A 17,283-nucleotide genomic window follows, 5' to 3' on the forward strand; every position below is an offset into this window, starting at 1 on the left:
TTGTGGCTTGAACAGCATAAGCAGCATTTTTGACAGTTACCTTTGCTGTATGGGAAATCTGATCCATGGTTACATTCACTTTGTAACCTGTCTGTTTCTCTGCTATGCCCGTTGCATAGAAAGTTTTTTTAATTGCTACTTCAAGTGTATATACAGCCTACTCGATTCTTATTTTCATTGCCTTACCTGTCTAGTCAACTGTTACCTTCAAACTTACACGTGCAGAAACAATGAATGATGTTAGAAACTTATTGTCTTTGGGGACATGGTCGAAGACTGAGAAAATACATTCTTTTTGATGAATAACATTTCTACAGTTCCCAAAGGATATACATGTCCAAAATTTTAAATACGGCCTTTATCAGGAGATTTCACCACTGAGGTCACTCTTCAGCATAGAAGAACATGTCACAGCAGCAACGTAAAGACATACCAGGTAAACTCAAATTCCTTTTATCTGACCATCTTCCAGCTTGCGTTATTTATATGCTGTTTTTATTTTATTTTACCTTCCAACATTAATAAAATAATGGTTATTTGATCTGGTGAGTGTAGACAATTATTTTTGTGTTTTCAAATCTGAATGCTCTTATAGACTTGTTTTCACCATAAAGAGATGCACTTTCACTTGTGCACTAAGGGGCATGGCCCATGAGCCCTCAAAGGACCTTCTGAAATAAACTTGCATAACATGAGGTTGTAGGTGCTCATGCACAAATTCATGCTGTAAACGCCCCTGTCCCACTTAGGAAACCTGAACGGAAACCTCTGGAGACTTTGAGCCCCACCCAAGGTTTCCGTGCAGTTCCCGGAGGTCCCCGGAGGTTTTTGTTAGTTTCCCTAATGGTCGAAAGTGGTTTCCGCTTCTTCTATGTTCCAGCGATTATTTCAAAATATTCAAAACCGGCCGAGACTAAAAATAGGTTGCCGTTTTATTCCACCTCCCTGGTGGAATAAAACTGGGTGAAAAAAAGGTCTTACCTTCCACTACCTGCAACCACCGGCAACCACCAACTAGCATCGCAACAAAATTACCGATTTTTAAAACGGCAACCTATTTTTAGTCGCGGCCGGTTTTGAATTTTTTGAAATAGTCGCCGGAACATAGAAGAAGCGGAAACCACTTTTGACCATTAGGGAGACTGATAAAAAACCTCCGGGAACCTCCGGGAACTGCACAGAAACCTTGGGTGGGGCGCAAAGTTTCCAGAGGAAAGCTTGTCTCCTGAATTTAAGTTGAGGTATTGCAAGAAAAAAATAGCACAATAATGTTTTAGAGTTGTATTAAGTAAAATTCAGAAATTGTGACGGCACCTGGTGGAACCAGATCGGCTCTGGAGGGCGGCGTCTCGGTGTGGGGAGGCGCCAGTCACGGCGTTCTATCTGAAGTGGTATTTAAGGCCGGGCAACGCCGGTGACCTTGAAGGAGTAGGGAGCTGTATCGGAGAGAATAAACACGTCTAGTGCACACACCTCGTGTCCGCTTAGATTTTGGCTGGACTCCTGCAAGTCCCCGCTAGACTGATGACCCCCAAACCACAATGAGTGAATTACTGGAAGGGAAATTCGAGAAAAAAAAATGCATTCCGCCGCTGCTGCCTACGAGGCCGGACTCAATGCGGTCTCCCTAAAGCTGCCTACATTTTGGACCTCGTAGCCGGGGCTTTGGTTCCGACAGGCCGAGTTCCAATTCTACATCCGTGGCATCATCGCAGATGAGGCCCGCTAACATTATGTGGTAAACGCTCTTAACCATCGGACGGCCGTTCGGTGCGATCCTTACCTGGATAATTCACTGGCGGCGGGTAACTTCACAGCCCTCAAGGAGCTGCTGCCCCAGATCTACGGGACAAGCCGAATGCAGCGCACCTGTCGGGTCCTCAACATGGGTGGGCTCGGCGACCGGAATCCCTCGGCCCTCATGAGTGAGATGCTCACGCTCATGTGCGACCACCAGCCCTGCCCGCTGTTTGAATTTACAGCGCGACATCCGCTGGCAGCCCGCGGGGGAGAGGTTTGATCTGGCTAGCGGCCCGTGACGACGAGCGGTGGCTAACTGACCAGCAGCAGGTGGGCGCCGCACTGGAAGCCCTGGAACCGCTGGAACCGCTGGAATCCCCAGAATCGCTGAACCAGATCGATTCAGCGCCCTAGAAGGCCCAGCCATCAAAGACCACACCCACTAGAGGCCCACGCCCACAAGAGCCACAGATAAAACAAGTGGCACAGGAGAGGAGGATGGCTGAGCAGGATCCAGGTAAAAGGATGTGGTGTTTGTAACACTGGGGTTCAGCGGCCCGCCAATGCCGCCAGCCGTGTTCATTTCTGGGAAACACCAGTGCAGACCGCCGATACTCACCGTGGTGTCCAGCAGGATCCATCGCTTGTATGCCTGGGACCGGCGCTCGGGGCTCAGGTTCTTGGTGGACACCGGGGCGGAGGTCAGCGTTTTGCCCCCATCTAGACTGGACACTCGTTCTGGTAAGAGAGCCCCTCCCCCCTAATTGCTGCGAATGGCAGTCAAATCCACACATATGGCGTCCGCATGGTTCCCGTCATATTCGGCGTGTGCCATTTCACCTGGCCATTCGTCTCGGATGTGGTCCAGCCGCTGCTGGGCGCAGATTTATTTAGGCACAGTCGCTCCTCGTGGACGTGAGGGGCCAACGTCTCATCCATGTGTCAACTTTCAAAAAGATCTTGTGCTCTACTGCGCCCGCCGCGCCGGTCAGCAACCCCACAGCGATGGTGGACAATGTCTAATCCCAGGTACTGGATGAGTTTCCGGACATTGTCACCCCCAAGTTCGGCTCAGCATGGTGTCAGGCACCATATTCTGATATCAGGTCCACCGCTCCACGCCCACGCCCACAGATTCGCTCCCGACAAGCTCCTCATAGCAAAGGCGGAGTTTCGGAGCATGGAGGCCATGGGCATCATTTGGCGCTCCAACTGCCCATGGGTCTCCCCGCTGCACATGGTGGCGAAGGTGTCCGGCGGCTGGAGGCCGTGTGGCGAATACCGCCACCTTAACGAGGCCACGACCGCTGACCGTTACCCCATTCCCCACATACAGAACCTCAGCCCATCTGGCCGGGGCTAGCAAAGTCATATATGGGTTCCTTGAATGCAGACACGGGTGAAATTATTATGGGTAACAAGGAAATGACAGAAGAGTTGAACAGGCCTCGGATCTGTCTTCACTAAGGATGACACAAACAATCTCCCAGATGTACTGGAGGACAGAGGATCTAAGGGGGTAGAGGAACTGAAATAAATTTTCATTAGGCGAGAAATAGTATTGGGTAGGCTAATGGGACTGAAGGATGATAAATCCCCTGGGCCTGGTGGTCTGCATCCCAGGGTCCTCAGGGAGGTGGCTCTAGAAATAGTGGATGCATTGGTGATCATTTTCCAATGTTCGATCGATTCAGGATCAGTTCCTGTGGGTTTGAGGATAGCTAACGTTATCCCACTTTTCAAGAAAGGAGCAAGAGAGAAAACGGGGAATTACAGACCAGTTAGCCTGACTTCGGTGGTGGGAAAGATGCTGGAGTCAATTATTAAAGAGGTAATAATGGGACATTTGGATAGCAGTAAAAGGATTAGTCCAAGCCAACATGAATTTATGAAAGGGAAATCAAGCTTGACTAATCTTCTGGAATTTTTTGAGGATGTGACAAGTAAAATGGATGAAGGGGTGCCAGTGGATGTAGTGTATCTAGACTTTCAGAAAGACTTTGATAAGGTCCCGCACAGGAGACTGGTGATTAAAATTAGAGCACATGGTATTGGGGGTAGGGTGTTGACGTGGATAGAAAATTGGTTGGCAGACAGGAAGCAAAGAGTGGTAGTGAACGGATCCTTTTCAGAATGGCAGACAGTGGCGAGTGGAGTGCCGCAAGGCTCGGTGTTGGGGCCGCAACTGTTTACCATATATATTAATGATTTGGAAGAGGGAATTAGGAGCAACACTAGCAAGTTTGCGGATGACACAAAGCTGGGTGGCAGTGTGAACTGTGAAGAGGATGTTAGGAGGTTGCAGGGAGACCTGGACAGGTTGAGTGAGTGGGCAGATGCGTGGCAGATGTAGTATAGTATAGATAAATGTGAGGTTATCCACTTTGGCGGCAAAAACAAGGGGGCAGATTAATATCTCAATGGGGTTAGGTTAGGCAAGGGGGAGTTGCAGCGTGACCTGGGCGTCCTTGTACACCGGTCACTGAAAGTTGGCTTACAGGTACAGCAGGCAGTGAAGAAAGCTAATGGAATGTTGGCCTTCATAACAAGAGGATTTCAGTACAGGAGTAAAGAGGTTCTTCTGCAGTTGTATAGGGCTCTGGTGAGACCACATTTGGAGTATTGTGTACAGTTTTGGTCTCCTAATTTGAGGAAGGACATCCTTGTGCAGCCTAGGTTCACGAGATTGATCCCTGGGATGGTGGGACTGTCATATGAGGAGAGATTAAAAAGACTAGGCTTGTATTCACTGGAGTTTAGAAGGATGAGGTGGGTCCAGAACCAGGGGCCACAGTCTTAGAATAAAGGGGAAGCCATTTAAGACTGAGGTCAGAAAAAACTTTTTCACCCTAGAGAATTGTGAATTTGTGGAAATCCCTGCCGCAGAGGGCAGTGGAGGCCAAGTCACTGGATGGATTTTAGATAGAGTTAGATAGAGCTCTTGGGGCTAGTGGAATCAAGGTATATGGGGAGAAGGCAGGCACGGGTTATTGATTGGGGACAATCAGCCATGATCACAATGAATGGCAGTGCTGGCTCAAGGGGCCGAATGGCCTCCACCTGCACCTATTTTCTATGTTTCTATTTCTATGTTAGGTTCTTCTCCAAGATTGACCTAGTCCGGGGATATCACTGGATCCCTGAGCGACCAGAGGATGTCCCCAAGACGGTAATTATCACGTTGTTCGGATTGTTTGAGTTCCTGCGGATGCCCTTTGGTCTCAAGAACACCGCGCATGCCTTTCAGTGCCTAATGGACACCGTGGTGTGCGGGCTCGACTTCCTGTTTGTCTACTTGGACGGCATCCTCGTGGCAAGTCGCTCGCGAGAGGAACACTGCACCCATCTGCGTCTACTCTTCCAACACCTCAGTGATCATGGCCTCGTGATTAATCCTGGCAAGTGCCAGTTAGGCCTCTGGGCTATCAGCCTCCTGGGTCATCGCGTGACATGGCATGGAGCAGTGCCTCTGCCGGACAGGGTTGAGACAATCCGCCAGTTCCCGCGGCCTGCTGCAGTACGTGGCCTCCGGGAATTTGTAGGGATGGTCACATTTTACCACCGGTTCGTTCCGGCGGCCGCCAAACTTTGGCGGCCGCTTTTCCGGTTGCTGAGCGGCAAGAACGGCAGATACAGTGGGACGCTGTCGCCACGGTGGCGTTTGAATGGGCGAAGGAGGCCTTGGTTTGGGCAACTATGCTCGTGCATCCATTGGCCGATGACCCCACAGCCCTTACCGTGAATGCCTCGGACTCTGCGGTTGCCAGCGTTTTGGAACAGTCGGTTAACAGCTGCTGGCGGACTCTCGCCTTCTTTAGCTGTCACCTGAGCACTGCGAAGCTGCTAAGAGATTCTCTGAATGTCTTTTTGGATATTGGCCTTGAGTGTAGAAGTTGGAAGGTCATGTTACAGTTGTACAAGAAATTGGTGATGCCACATTTGGAGTATGTGTTCGGTTTGGTCACCCTGTCATAGGAAAGATGTTAATTTACAGTGTGGAAACAAGCCCTTGGGTCCACCAAGTCCATGGTGACAATTGACTCTTTAACCATCATTTATTTTGTACTTTCTATAGCCAGTAAAAATCTATGTCTTCCAAGACATTTTCTTAGACATGTGTCTCAGTGGCTTTTGTCTATGACAATGGAGGTTGGTCCCATGAGTAGTCTTATGGAACTACTCGCCATTTAACATGGCAGGGATGAGAACTGTCCTCCAGGTGCTGGCTGCCCATAGCATCATACAACATTAGCAGGTACAATGAGATTGGGACAGAGGCCCCCATTGATAGATTCCATGCGGAGCATTCAAAAAGGTGAACATATCCTTCAGGAAATTATTTTGATGCGCTGTTCTAGATGTGAAAGGCATCCTCTTTGCTGTTGCAGCATTGATTTCTTTCCTGCGTAACCACACCAAAAGTCTGAGATTATTAGAGTTTAGTTTCATCTAACAAATTTAAATATTTTGTCAATCGTTTGACATATTAGTGCAAGATTCGATAATTGTAACAAGAACTACTTTGAATTGCTGGGGACACTTGTGACATTGTTTAGAGTGTCCTAGATAAATTATGGGTGATTACACAATCCAGTTGAAGGAAAAAAATATCGCTGGACTGATTGTATATTGTTTGAAATATTGTCAGAAAATTATAGAGCCTGGGGTAGTTAAAGGAATATCCATTAATCATTCCACTAAGGTTCAGAGCGAAAGTCATGGGGAGCTTTTGGATGAGCCGCTGCTAGGCTTGGGAACTAGGTTAAGGACATGCAGTGCTTATTGTTATGTCGTATGGTCATAAGGAATAGGAGTAGAATTAGGCCATTCAGCCCATCAAGGGTACACCATCATTCTATCATGGCTGATCTATCTTTCCCTCCTAACCCCATTCCCCTGCCTTCTCCCCACAATCTCTGACACCTGTACTAACCAATAATCTATCTATCTCTGCCTTAAAAATATCCCACTGACGGCGTCCACAGCCTTCTGTGGCAAAGAATTCCACAGATTCACCACCCTGTGATGAAAGAAATTACTCCTCATCTCCTTCCCAAAATAACCTCCTTCAATTCTAAGGCTATGACCTCTAGTCCTAGACTCTCCCACTAGTGGAAACATCCTCTCCACATCCACTCTGTCCAAGCCTTTCACTATTCTTTATGTTTCAATGAGGTCCCCCTCATTCTTCTAAACTCCAGCGAGTACATGCCTAGTGCCGACAAACGCTCATCATAGGTTAACCTTCTCATTCCTGGGAACATCTCTGTAAAGTCTATGGAGGTAGCAGAGTGAATGAGATCAACGTTAGCGAGGTACCACTGTGTCACCAGCATGGAATCTGAGACTGCACTTTCTCATGTAGATGAGAAATGGGAAGGGGAAAGCAGAGCAAGAGTAGAACATTAAGGAACAAGGCAGATGATGAGAGACACTGACAAGGCTAACAATTGTTGCATTTCCCCTAATTGTTCTGGATGAACTGTTAATGAGTCCCCATCTGGAATTGTTGTGGTTTTTGAAGTGAAGGTACAAAGAAGACATCAGTTCCCTTAAGTGCTGTTGAAGATGCACCTATCTGAACATATAGAGTGTGTTTCTTCATACTGACGATCTGTAGTGGACCAACCTCATTGAAGCAACCATGTGCAGACGGGGTGTCGAAGGACGAGAAGCCGAAGCGAAGAAGTGGAAGCCGAGATACCGAACGGAAACGACCCCGAAAAGCCAAATAACCGAACGGACGCGACGCTGCAAAGCCAAATAACCGAACGGACTCGAGGTCCAAAAGCAGCGAAGGAAAATTAAAAATCCTCCCCACCCTCCTGTCCTTATCTGGCTAAACCCTCCTTATCTGGCTTTAGGGCATCGCGTCCATTAGGTTATTTGGCTTTTCAGCGTCACGTCTGTTTGGTTATTTGGCCTTTCGGCGTCGGGTCCGTTAGGTTATTTGGCTTTTCGGCCATGAGTCCGTTCTGTTATTTGGCTTTTTGGTGTTGCGTGTGTTTGGTTATTTGGCTTTAGGGCGTCGTGTCTGTCCGGTTATTTGGCTTTCCTGCATCGTTTCCGTTCGGTATCTTGGCTTCCACTCTTTCACTTTGGCTTCTCATCCTTCGAAGCCCCGTCCGGGTACCAAAGCAGCAGCCAAGAAGCCACACCAATCTCTCTACTCCCTCAGGAGACTGAGAACATTTGGTGTCCTTCCAATTACCTTTGCAAGCATCTATTGATGCACCATAGAAAGCATTCTGTCGGGTTGCATCACAGCCTGGTTTGGAAACTGCTCTGTCCAAGACCAGAAATTGTGGACTTGTGGGTGTAGCCTAGTCCATCAACAGACTAAACTCTCCACCATTGAATCCATCTGCACTTCACGCTGCCTCAGAAACACACCCAGCATAATCAAAGACTTCCGCCATCATGGTCATTCCTTCTCCATATTCCCATCAAGCAGAAGATACAGAAACTTGAAAGTGCATGCCACCAGACTCAGGAATAGCATCTTCCCCTCTGTTATCAGGCTTCTGAACATTTCCTCCATAAACTAGGATGCTCTACCCCATTGCCAACATTGGACTTTGTCTCTGAAACTAGTGTGCTACAATTCTGAGAACTATATTGACTTTCTGTATCTTTGATCTACCTATTGCACGAGCTTGGCGTAATAATAATTTTGTATAGTATAATCTGAACTGATTAGATACCATGCAAAACAAAGCATTTCACTGTACACTGGTACAAAAAAAAAGCCTAAACCTAAATCAAAACCTTTGGAAGTTTTTGAGAAGTCAGGAACTGAATTCCTTGCTAAAAACTACCCAGCCTTGAACATAGTCCAGTGGTTAGCAATTATGTGGTGAGACCAATTACTTAACTGAACGTTGATGGTAGAGGATTTTATGATACTAATGCTATTAAATGGCAAGGGGAAGTGGCTGATCTTATTGGATAGTCATTATATCACACAACATGAACATTAATTGCCACTTCTTAGCCCGATTGTCATCTGGGGATTGTAACCCATGTGGGTGCTGAATGTCTAGTTTGTGAGCAAGTAAGCGGGCAATAATTCTGGAGGTTTGAATGTGGAGTAGCACTTTGTGACAACAGCAGGTTAAAATAATGATAAGTTAGAAAAGAACAACAACCATGTCACATTCACTGAACCTGCTGGCCAGCCTTCTCGGCATCTGGTTCTTGTGAGCCTCGACAAATTATATATTTGGCAGTCAGCCTGAAACGCAAGACTTATGGTTGAGAAACCAGAGGTAATAGCATGGTTCCGCAGAAGGTAGAAATAGTAATTGCACTGCTATCAATTGAGGGCTTAAGCAAAAACCCTCTTCTACTTCTGCCCAGGAGCAATTGCAATTCTAAAATAATGCTTTCCAATTTTATTTTTGCAGAGTTTTGCATGAATAAGCAGGGATTGAATGCAAACGGGGCATGTGCAGGCAAATGAGGTTAACTCTGAATTGGCATCATACTGAATTTGGCACAGAAATTGTAGGCGTAGGACCTGTTCCTGTGTTGTACTGTTCTGTGTTTTATGTCCACTTTGAGGTACATATGATTGGCAGTTCAGGTCAAAACCCTGCAGGCTCCAGTGAAATCAAGGCTCATGTTTTCACTGAAAAATATCTGCATTATAGTAAAAGCAAAATCTTCACAAAACTACACAACTGGCCAGTATTTTATAATATGTTCATTCATCCATTGGTACATCCATGCATCAGTCTATTTATCTAGTTATTTATTTATCCACTCATCTATTTATTTATTTATTTATTTATCCATTTATTTATCCATCTATCCGTTTATTTATTTATTTATTTATCTGTCCATTTATTTATTTATTTATCTATTTATTTATTTATTTATTTATTTATGTGTTTGTTTGTTTGTTTGTTTGTTTGTTTGTTTGCTTTATTCTCTTACAATTAAAGACATGTTCCAGTTGTTGTAGTTTCGTTCTCAAACTAATTATTATCTTAAAAGTTGGTCCATCACTTGAGATTTATTAATAGAACCATACATTGTATTGCCTTGCTGTACATAAGTCTGGTCAGTCGGAAAAACAAAACATCTTTTAAAAGTTGGCCATGTCGTGCCTTCCCGAGGGAACTCAAACAGGCCTCACTCCCCACCAACATCCTCAGGACTTTCTACAGGGGCACGGTGGAGTCTGTACTCACGTACTGCATAAATACGTGGTACTCCACCTGCAACTGCTCAGACAGGAAGGCTCTGCAGAGGGTAGTGAGGGGAGCAGAGAGGATCATTGGCGTCTCCCTACCCTCGGTACAAGAACTGTTCCAGAGCCGCTGTCTGAAAAAGGCTGTGAGAATTGCTAAAGACAAACTGCACCCCCTCCACACACATCTGGATCTCCTGCCATCAGGCAAGAGATACTGTAGCATCAAAGCCCGGACAACCAGACTGCTAAACAGCTTCCTGTCACAGGTTGTGAGGCTGCTAAACAGTCACTCCCCCTGATTCTGCGGCTTTGCACTGACAATTTAATAACTCTGGCACTGTCCACTCAAATCAGCTGCCCTGGACATTTTAATGACTGTTTTTTACTGTATTTTTTTACTGTATTTTAATGTTGCTGTTTTACCTGCTTTTAACTATTTATACTGTTTCATCAGGGACTGGATTGTTTTTTTACTGTTATTATGTGTGAAATGTTTTAAGTTTCATGTGCGATGCTCGGGTATTCCCTGGGAAACGTCTTCTCATTTTGCACTGTACAACTGTTGCTTTGCAAGATGACAATAAAGGTCGATTGATTGATTGATTGATTGGTTCACACCTGGGGAAAAAATGGATCTGAAAATCTTCCTCAAAAGGCTAGAAACCGCAACAGTTGAAAATTGGAAACGTTTATTAATCTGATCTGTTGAGGCCAGGTTTGTGCATAGCAGAGGGTGTTGGGGGAAGACATTTTGTTCTTAGTCATGAATACTAAAGTATGTGAGAGAATCATTCCTTATTAATGCCAATGGTACCAAATATGAGCAGGGATTGTACAACTGAGAGTTAATACGTCTGGATCTGAAGAAGGGTCTTGACCCGAAATGTCACCCATTCCTTCTCTCCAGAGATGCTGCCTGTTACTGCTGAGTTACCCCAGCTTTCTGTGTCAATCTTTTGGACATTTGGCACATCTGAAGACATGTTTCTCCCCCAATAAATGTTGGTAACAGTTAGAACAAAGTGATTGAGAAGGAACTGCAGATGATGGAAAATCGAAGGTAGACAAAAATGCTGGAGAAATTCAGCGTGTGAGGCAGCATCTATGGAAACAGGTGACGTTTCGGGCCAAAACCCTTCTTTAGAACAAGGTGATATTCTTTTTGCGTGCCGTTAATAGTGATTGCATTTCTGTGGTCATTTACACTAGTTTAACAAATACAAACAAGTTGCGCTGCTTAATTTAATTGAATTTTTACCTGCAGTACATCTAATGCGTTTTTTTTGGCCTTTTTTTCTTCCAGATTTAGTGATTCAGATGGGATTCAGGCACAATGAATTCTTGCATTTTGTGCCTCTATCAGTTTTTGAACGTGATGTGACCAGACCAGACCAGACAGTGAGAGCAATGAAAAACGCTGGCATTCTGAATCAGGCTTTCAAAAGGCTCTGTGGAAATAAAAATAAATACACCAAACCCTAAATATTACGAGGTCATTCCTGCTGAAGATATGTCCAATGAGCACTTGTTCATCTGCACTTAACATTTCCTGGATCTAAAGCTGCAAATTAGCTTCCAATTTGGAATCAGATTAGTTTATTGTTTCATGCATCAGAATGCAATAACATTCATAGTTCACATGCAAATCGCAGTATATATTCAGTAATGATCAGCAATAATAAATAAAACTGAATGCAAAACAGCAGAATGGTGCAAGATTGTAGAGTAGATCTGAGAAGAACAAAAACATAAAAAATACAAGAATGGAATAACAGAATGAGGTAGCGTGAAGGGTATGTGACAACACCATGGGGAAGGGGGAGGGAAAGAACAGATTGGTGCAGGAGTCTGATAGCAGTGGAGAAGATGCTGCTCTACAGTCTGGACATACAAGCTTTCAAGCTCCAGTGTGTGCAGAATGTAGAAGGGAGAAATGGGAATGGTCTAGATGGCAGGCATCCTTGATGATACCTCCAGCCTACCTGTTGCTGTGGACCGTGCAGATGGACTGGATGGAAGCGACAAGCCCGTGATGGACTGGGTTATTTTCCCCATTCCTTGCATGTTCCAGAGTAGAGACATTTCTACAACCATCTGAGAATATAGTGCATCTGTAGAAGTTGGAGAGAATGCTTATGGATATACAAAACCTCTCAGATACCTATGAAAGTAAATATGCTGCTGCGCTTTTATAATCACTGTATCAATGTGACAAAACCAGGATAGATTGCTGGTGATATGGTTGCCAAGGAACGTAAAGCTGTCACCAAACTCTTCAGCAGCTCCATGGGTGAGAACAGGGCTGCGTTTACCTCCTCTCTTCCTGAGTGGGCAAATGCATGGCAGATGCAGTATAATGTGGATAAATGTGAGGTTATCCACTTTGGTGGCAAAAACAGGAAAGTAGACTATTATCTGAATGGTGGCCGATTAGGAAAAGGGGAGATGCAACGTGACCTGGGTGTCATGGTACACCAGTCATTGAAAGTAGGCATGCAGGTGCAGCAGGCAGTGAAGAAAGCAAATGGTATGTTAGCATTCATAGCAAAAAGGATTGAGTATAGGAGCAGGGAGGGTCCTACTGCAGTTGTACAGGGTCTTGGTGAGACCACACCTGGAGTATTGCGTACAGTTTTGGTCTCCTAATCTGAGGAAAGACATTCTTACCATAGAGGGAGTACATAGAAGGTTTACCAGACTGATTCCTGGGATGTCAGGACTTTCATATGAAGAAAGACTGGATAGACTGGGCTTGTACTCGCTAGAATTTAGAAGATTGAGGGGGGATCTTATAGAAACTTACAAAATTCTTAAGGGGTTGGACAGGCTAGATGCAGGAAGATTGTTCCCGATGTTGGGGAAGTCCAGAACAAGGGGTCACAGTTTAAGGATAAGGGGGAAATCTTTTAGGACTTTCTATGTTTCTAAGATCAATAACCAGTTCTATTCACTTGCTGCCAGTAAGGGCTAGGTAGTCATTCTGACAGACTGATACAAGGTTCTCAAGTTTTTTCCTGTATTTTGGTGTTGTGGCTCCAACCGACAGGAATTGTATCATCGACAAATTTTTTAATTGGGTTGGCGTATTTGGCCCTGGATGTACATGGAATGCCCCATGATGACATTAAGCAGTTGTCCGCTAAAATTGCCCACAGATATTTCTAGTGCCTGATCACGAGTTGATGAAAGTCATTCAACATAATTGATTTAGTTCTTCCATGATATGTATCCTAGTTTTCTCTGCTGACGAAATCCAGCCCTTTGCTAAATGAATCCAATGTCCTGACCTCAGCCATCATCTCTAACAACTATTACCAGCACTTTGGGATAATTCTTTCCATCTTGAATTCCTGGGAAAGAGAATTCTTGTGGATTCGCGTATTGTGACAATACATGAATAAACATTTTCAACATTTGTCCCTAATAGTTTCAACTTTTTGCCAGCAGCAATCTATGTGAACTTGAAGGTCTGGATGGCACAGTAGCACAGTGGTAGAGCTGCTGCCTCATAGTGCCAGAAACCCAGGTTCAATCTTGACTCCGAGTGCTATCTGTGCAATGTTTGCGTGAATTTTCTCTGTGACTGTGTGGATTTCCTTCCACTTTGGGATTGCTCCAGCTTCCTCCCACACCCCAAAGATGTGCGGGCTTGCAGGCTAATTGGCCTCTGTAAATTGCCTCTAATGTGTAAGAGGCGAAAGTGAGATAATATAGAACTGGTGTACTGGTGATCAATCATCAGCGTGGATTTGGTGCGCTGAAGGGACATGTTGTATATCTGTATCTCCACTGAATCGGTTCTCGATCATTCAAAACCCCTGGTCCTTATGCCCCTGTCCCACTTAGGAAACCAGAACGGAAACCTCTGGAGACTTTGCGCCCCACCCAAGGTTTCCGTGCGGTTCCTGGAGGTTTTTGTCAGTCTCCCTAATGGTCGAAAGTGGTTTCCGCTTCTTCGATGTACCGGCGATTATTTTAAAAAATTCAAAACCGGCCGCGACTAAAAATAGGTTGCCGTTTTAAAAATCTGTAATTTTTTAGTCGAAGCCGGTTGCGATGCAAGTTGCAGGCGGTTGCCGGAGGTTGAAGGTGGTTGCCGGAGGTTGCAGGTAGTGGAAGGTAAGACCTTGGGTGGGGAGCAAAGTCTCCTGAGGTTTCCGTTCAGGTTTCCTAAGTGGGACAGGGGCATTAGTTTTGCAGTCTTGGCCTGTGTGAAAATCTTGTTCTGGATTTAAGATACATCAATTGATACTGACAATCTTAAACTGTTTGACACAGGTAGCTCAAGAGTGTTGGAGATTGTACACCATCTCACAGCTTCAATGAACCGCGCTTAATTCCAACTCTGGTGACGCCTAACTGGAGAAGTGTTTCTGGGAAGTATGTAAATGAGGGCATGACAGAGGTGGGGTAGCTCTGAAAAGCAATGTCCTGAGAAAATGGGCTGAATAGCCTCATGTCACGTGGGAAAAGAAAATTACCATTTGTCAGAATTTGAAAGTTAGGAATACACACCATCAAATACGCAAAAAGGGTGTGGCAGAAGGGAAACCAGGATGGTGATAATTCAAGATAATAGCAGTTTAGAGAGGGTGAAATGTAGATCAATTATCTGAATTACAACGGTAATTTGGACAAAATGCTGGAAATCTGGAATAATAAAGGTGGAAGTCCCCATTGTCTGAAACTGCTCACTCAGACCAAAAGCAAATGACAGCAACTATTGGAAGTCTGAAATAAAGCAGAACATGTTATAAATGCTCAGTGGTTCAGGCAGCCTGTGGAGAGAAACAGTCAAGAGGTGCAGTGCAGCTGCCAACAAGCTAGTGGTCAGTAAGTGAGTGGTCAGTTGGCCTCAGGCAGTGCCACCTGTGATACACAGAACACACTGAACGTCCTCTGAAGGTTTGTGTTGCCCTTGGCCTTTCCACTGCTTCGAAACATCTCTGAGACGGGAAGACATCTGACACTGTTCCTCTCTCCATGTTGACTGACCTACTAGAAATTTTCAGCATTTTTCTGTATTGTTCTTGAACTCAGGATGGAATCCAAAAGGCTGCATTATGTCTTCCAGGAAGATGTGGTGCTATTTCTGAGATCATATTGGATATTTTTGAAAAGGAAACCAAGTTCAGGGAGATGGGAGTGGATGAGAGATGAAGAATTAAATTGGCAACCAACTTAAGGTCATGATTGTGGACCAGAGAGATATGTGTTCTGTGAACTGGTCATCCAATCTGCGTCCGGTTTCCCCAATATATTAAATTCAAAGGAAGAAGAATTTGCTATTTCATCCAGTAGACTGTTTTAAGAAGTGGATGACAGGAAGGGAGGATACAAAATGGCTGCCATTGCATCCCCTGCCATTGAATGAGAAAGTGCTGTGAAAAAGAGAGTGGAGAATGGAAAAATGTATTAGTTTCCCAGAGAGAGTATTGCTTTAGGACTGCTGAAAGGAGAGGAGAAAATGTTTCTGGTAGTAACATCACTTCAGAAAGTATGGAGGATAAATGTGAAGTTCATGTTTAAGTTACATTTATTGTCACATGCACCAATTGGTACAGTGAGATTTGAGTTCCCTTACAACCATACGAATAAAAAGAACACAATACTCGATAGAGTTTAACATAAACATCCCCACACAGCGGAATCAACGTTTCCCACGGTGAGGGAAGGCAATAAAGTTCAGTCATCTTCCTCTTTGTTCACCTGTGGTCGGGTACTGTGAGCCCTCCGCAGTCGCCGCTGCGGCGACCCGATGTTCAGCCCTTCTCGCCGGGATGATGGAACCTCCGGCCTCGGAACGGAAGAACACTCTCAGCGGCTTGGAGTTTCTGAATCGGCCGCTTTTTACCAGAGACCGCGGCTTCCAAAGTCCACAGGCCGAGCTGGGTGGAGCTCCAACACTGGCGACCCCCGGCAAGGGGTCCCAGACCTCCGCGATGTTAAAGTCAGTGCCGCCCATGGCTAGAAGCTCCGTAAACCACAGTGTGAAACCAAACTTGGTGTGAACGGTAGATCAGAACAGATGTGGTAGAAAGACCTTCAGTATGGATTGATGTCCTTGCAGCCAGCCAGATATGAAGAATTGTAATTGAACAAGGATATCTGGCACCACCCACACTTGAGGTGGGGATGGTTTGCATTAGCCGCTCAAGCCCAATCCACTGACACCCCACAACAATCTGCATGTTGTCATCCCCAGGTGGGGACATTAGTCAACCTTAGTTGTGGCTGATTCTTGGCATCCAACCTCACACGAGGAGAATGCCTTCTTGGTCAGGATACTGCTATCAGTCCCACTCTTTTTCACCATGGTGTGCTGTCATCAGGAGAGGCGGAATGAATTATGGAATCCAGAGAATGAGAGTAAATACACCTTGCTGACTGATTACTTTATAATCCTGTTGTAAAAAAAACAGATTTAAAAACTGCTATCCGCAGGCTAATGAATATATCTTTTTTTTTCATTTTCTGGGGCCTGGTGGATTGTATTGTTGTGTATCCCACTGTTTAATATGGTGGTCTATTCCCACTCTGCAGACTGTGCCATAAGCTCTTCTGCATTCTTCGCCATAAACTATGTCAACATCAAGTCTCAGCACCTACAGGCCAATGTTCTAAATTAAGATGCCCAATGAATGCAGTTCTGTGTCTGCTGCTGGTTTATCGCTAGCATTTTATTGTCACGTGCAGGAATGCTTTGATGTTAGTAGCTACCCCCAGTGAAGGTTAGCCCCAAGTGGATTGAGGTCAACTTTGTTTCTTTTTATAGAGCCAGAAAATAGTTGTGAATGAAAATGATTTCCTGTGGCTGCCAAGGACATCAGAAGGTTCTTTCATTATATTTTCCTGCAACGGGTCATATGGCGCTTGTATTTGCAAAGCTGACTTCCTCTGCCTTGAGGGCACATTGGTCTAATTTAATGAGCTGAGGCCCACCAAAGCAGCTCCAATATTACGCTTGCCCGGACACATAGCATTTAGTGCAGCAGTCAGTATCATTATTGTTTTATCTGTAATTAAGTAATGGTAGCTAATTGCTGAATATGGATCACTGTCACGTTACAGAAACTTAACATTCTCTGAAGCAGATGACTTGCTTCAGTAAAAAGCAAAGTCAAACGTCATTTGAAAAAATATCAGCTCTGCAGTTTTTTTCTTCACTGTTCTTATCAGTGCTACTTGTTAAACCAAATCCACATTTCAGGAGGAGCCCATGTGCTCACATTATTAGATTATACTTGTCAGAAATCACATTAATAAGATTAGATCCTAATTTTTCTAGTTGGAATGTGACATTCATTTTTTTTAAAAGGCAAATGCCATGATCTCCAAAGTGCAGT

At 44.9% G+C, this 17,283-nt stretch overlaps 1 long non-coding RNA gene across 1 annotated transcript; it reads left to right on the forward strand.

Moving 5' to 3' along the window:
• The first annotated feature begins 269 nt into the window (after positions 1 to 269).
• Positions 270 to 11,420, forward strand: LOC116971693. Its single transcript, XR_004411560.1, has 2 exons — positions 270 to 436; positions 11,241 to 11,420. It is a non-coding gene; the product is annotated as an uncharacterized LOC116971693 (long non-coding RNA).
• Positions 11,421 to 17,283: the final 5,863 nt, after the last annotated feature.

The sequence above is a fragment of the Amblyraja radiata genome, chromosome 4 (genome assembly GCF_010909765.2).
Source record: "Amblyraja radiata isolate CabotCenter1 chromosome 4, sAmbRad1.1.pri, whole genome shotgun sequence".
Classification (NCBI taxonomy): Eukaryota; Metazoa; Chordata; class Chondrichthyes; order Rajiformes; family Rajidae; genus Amblyraja; species Amblyraja radiata.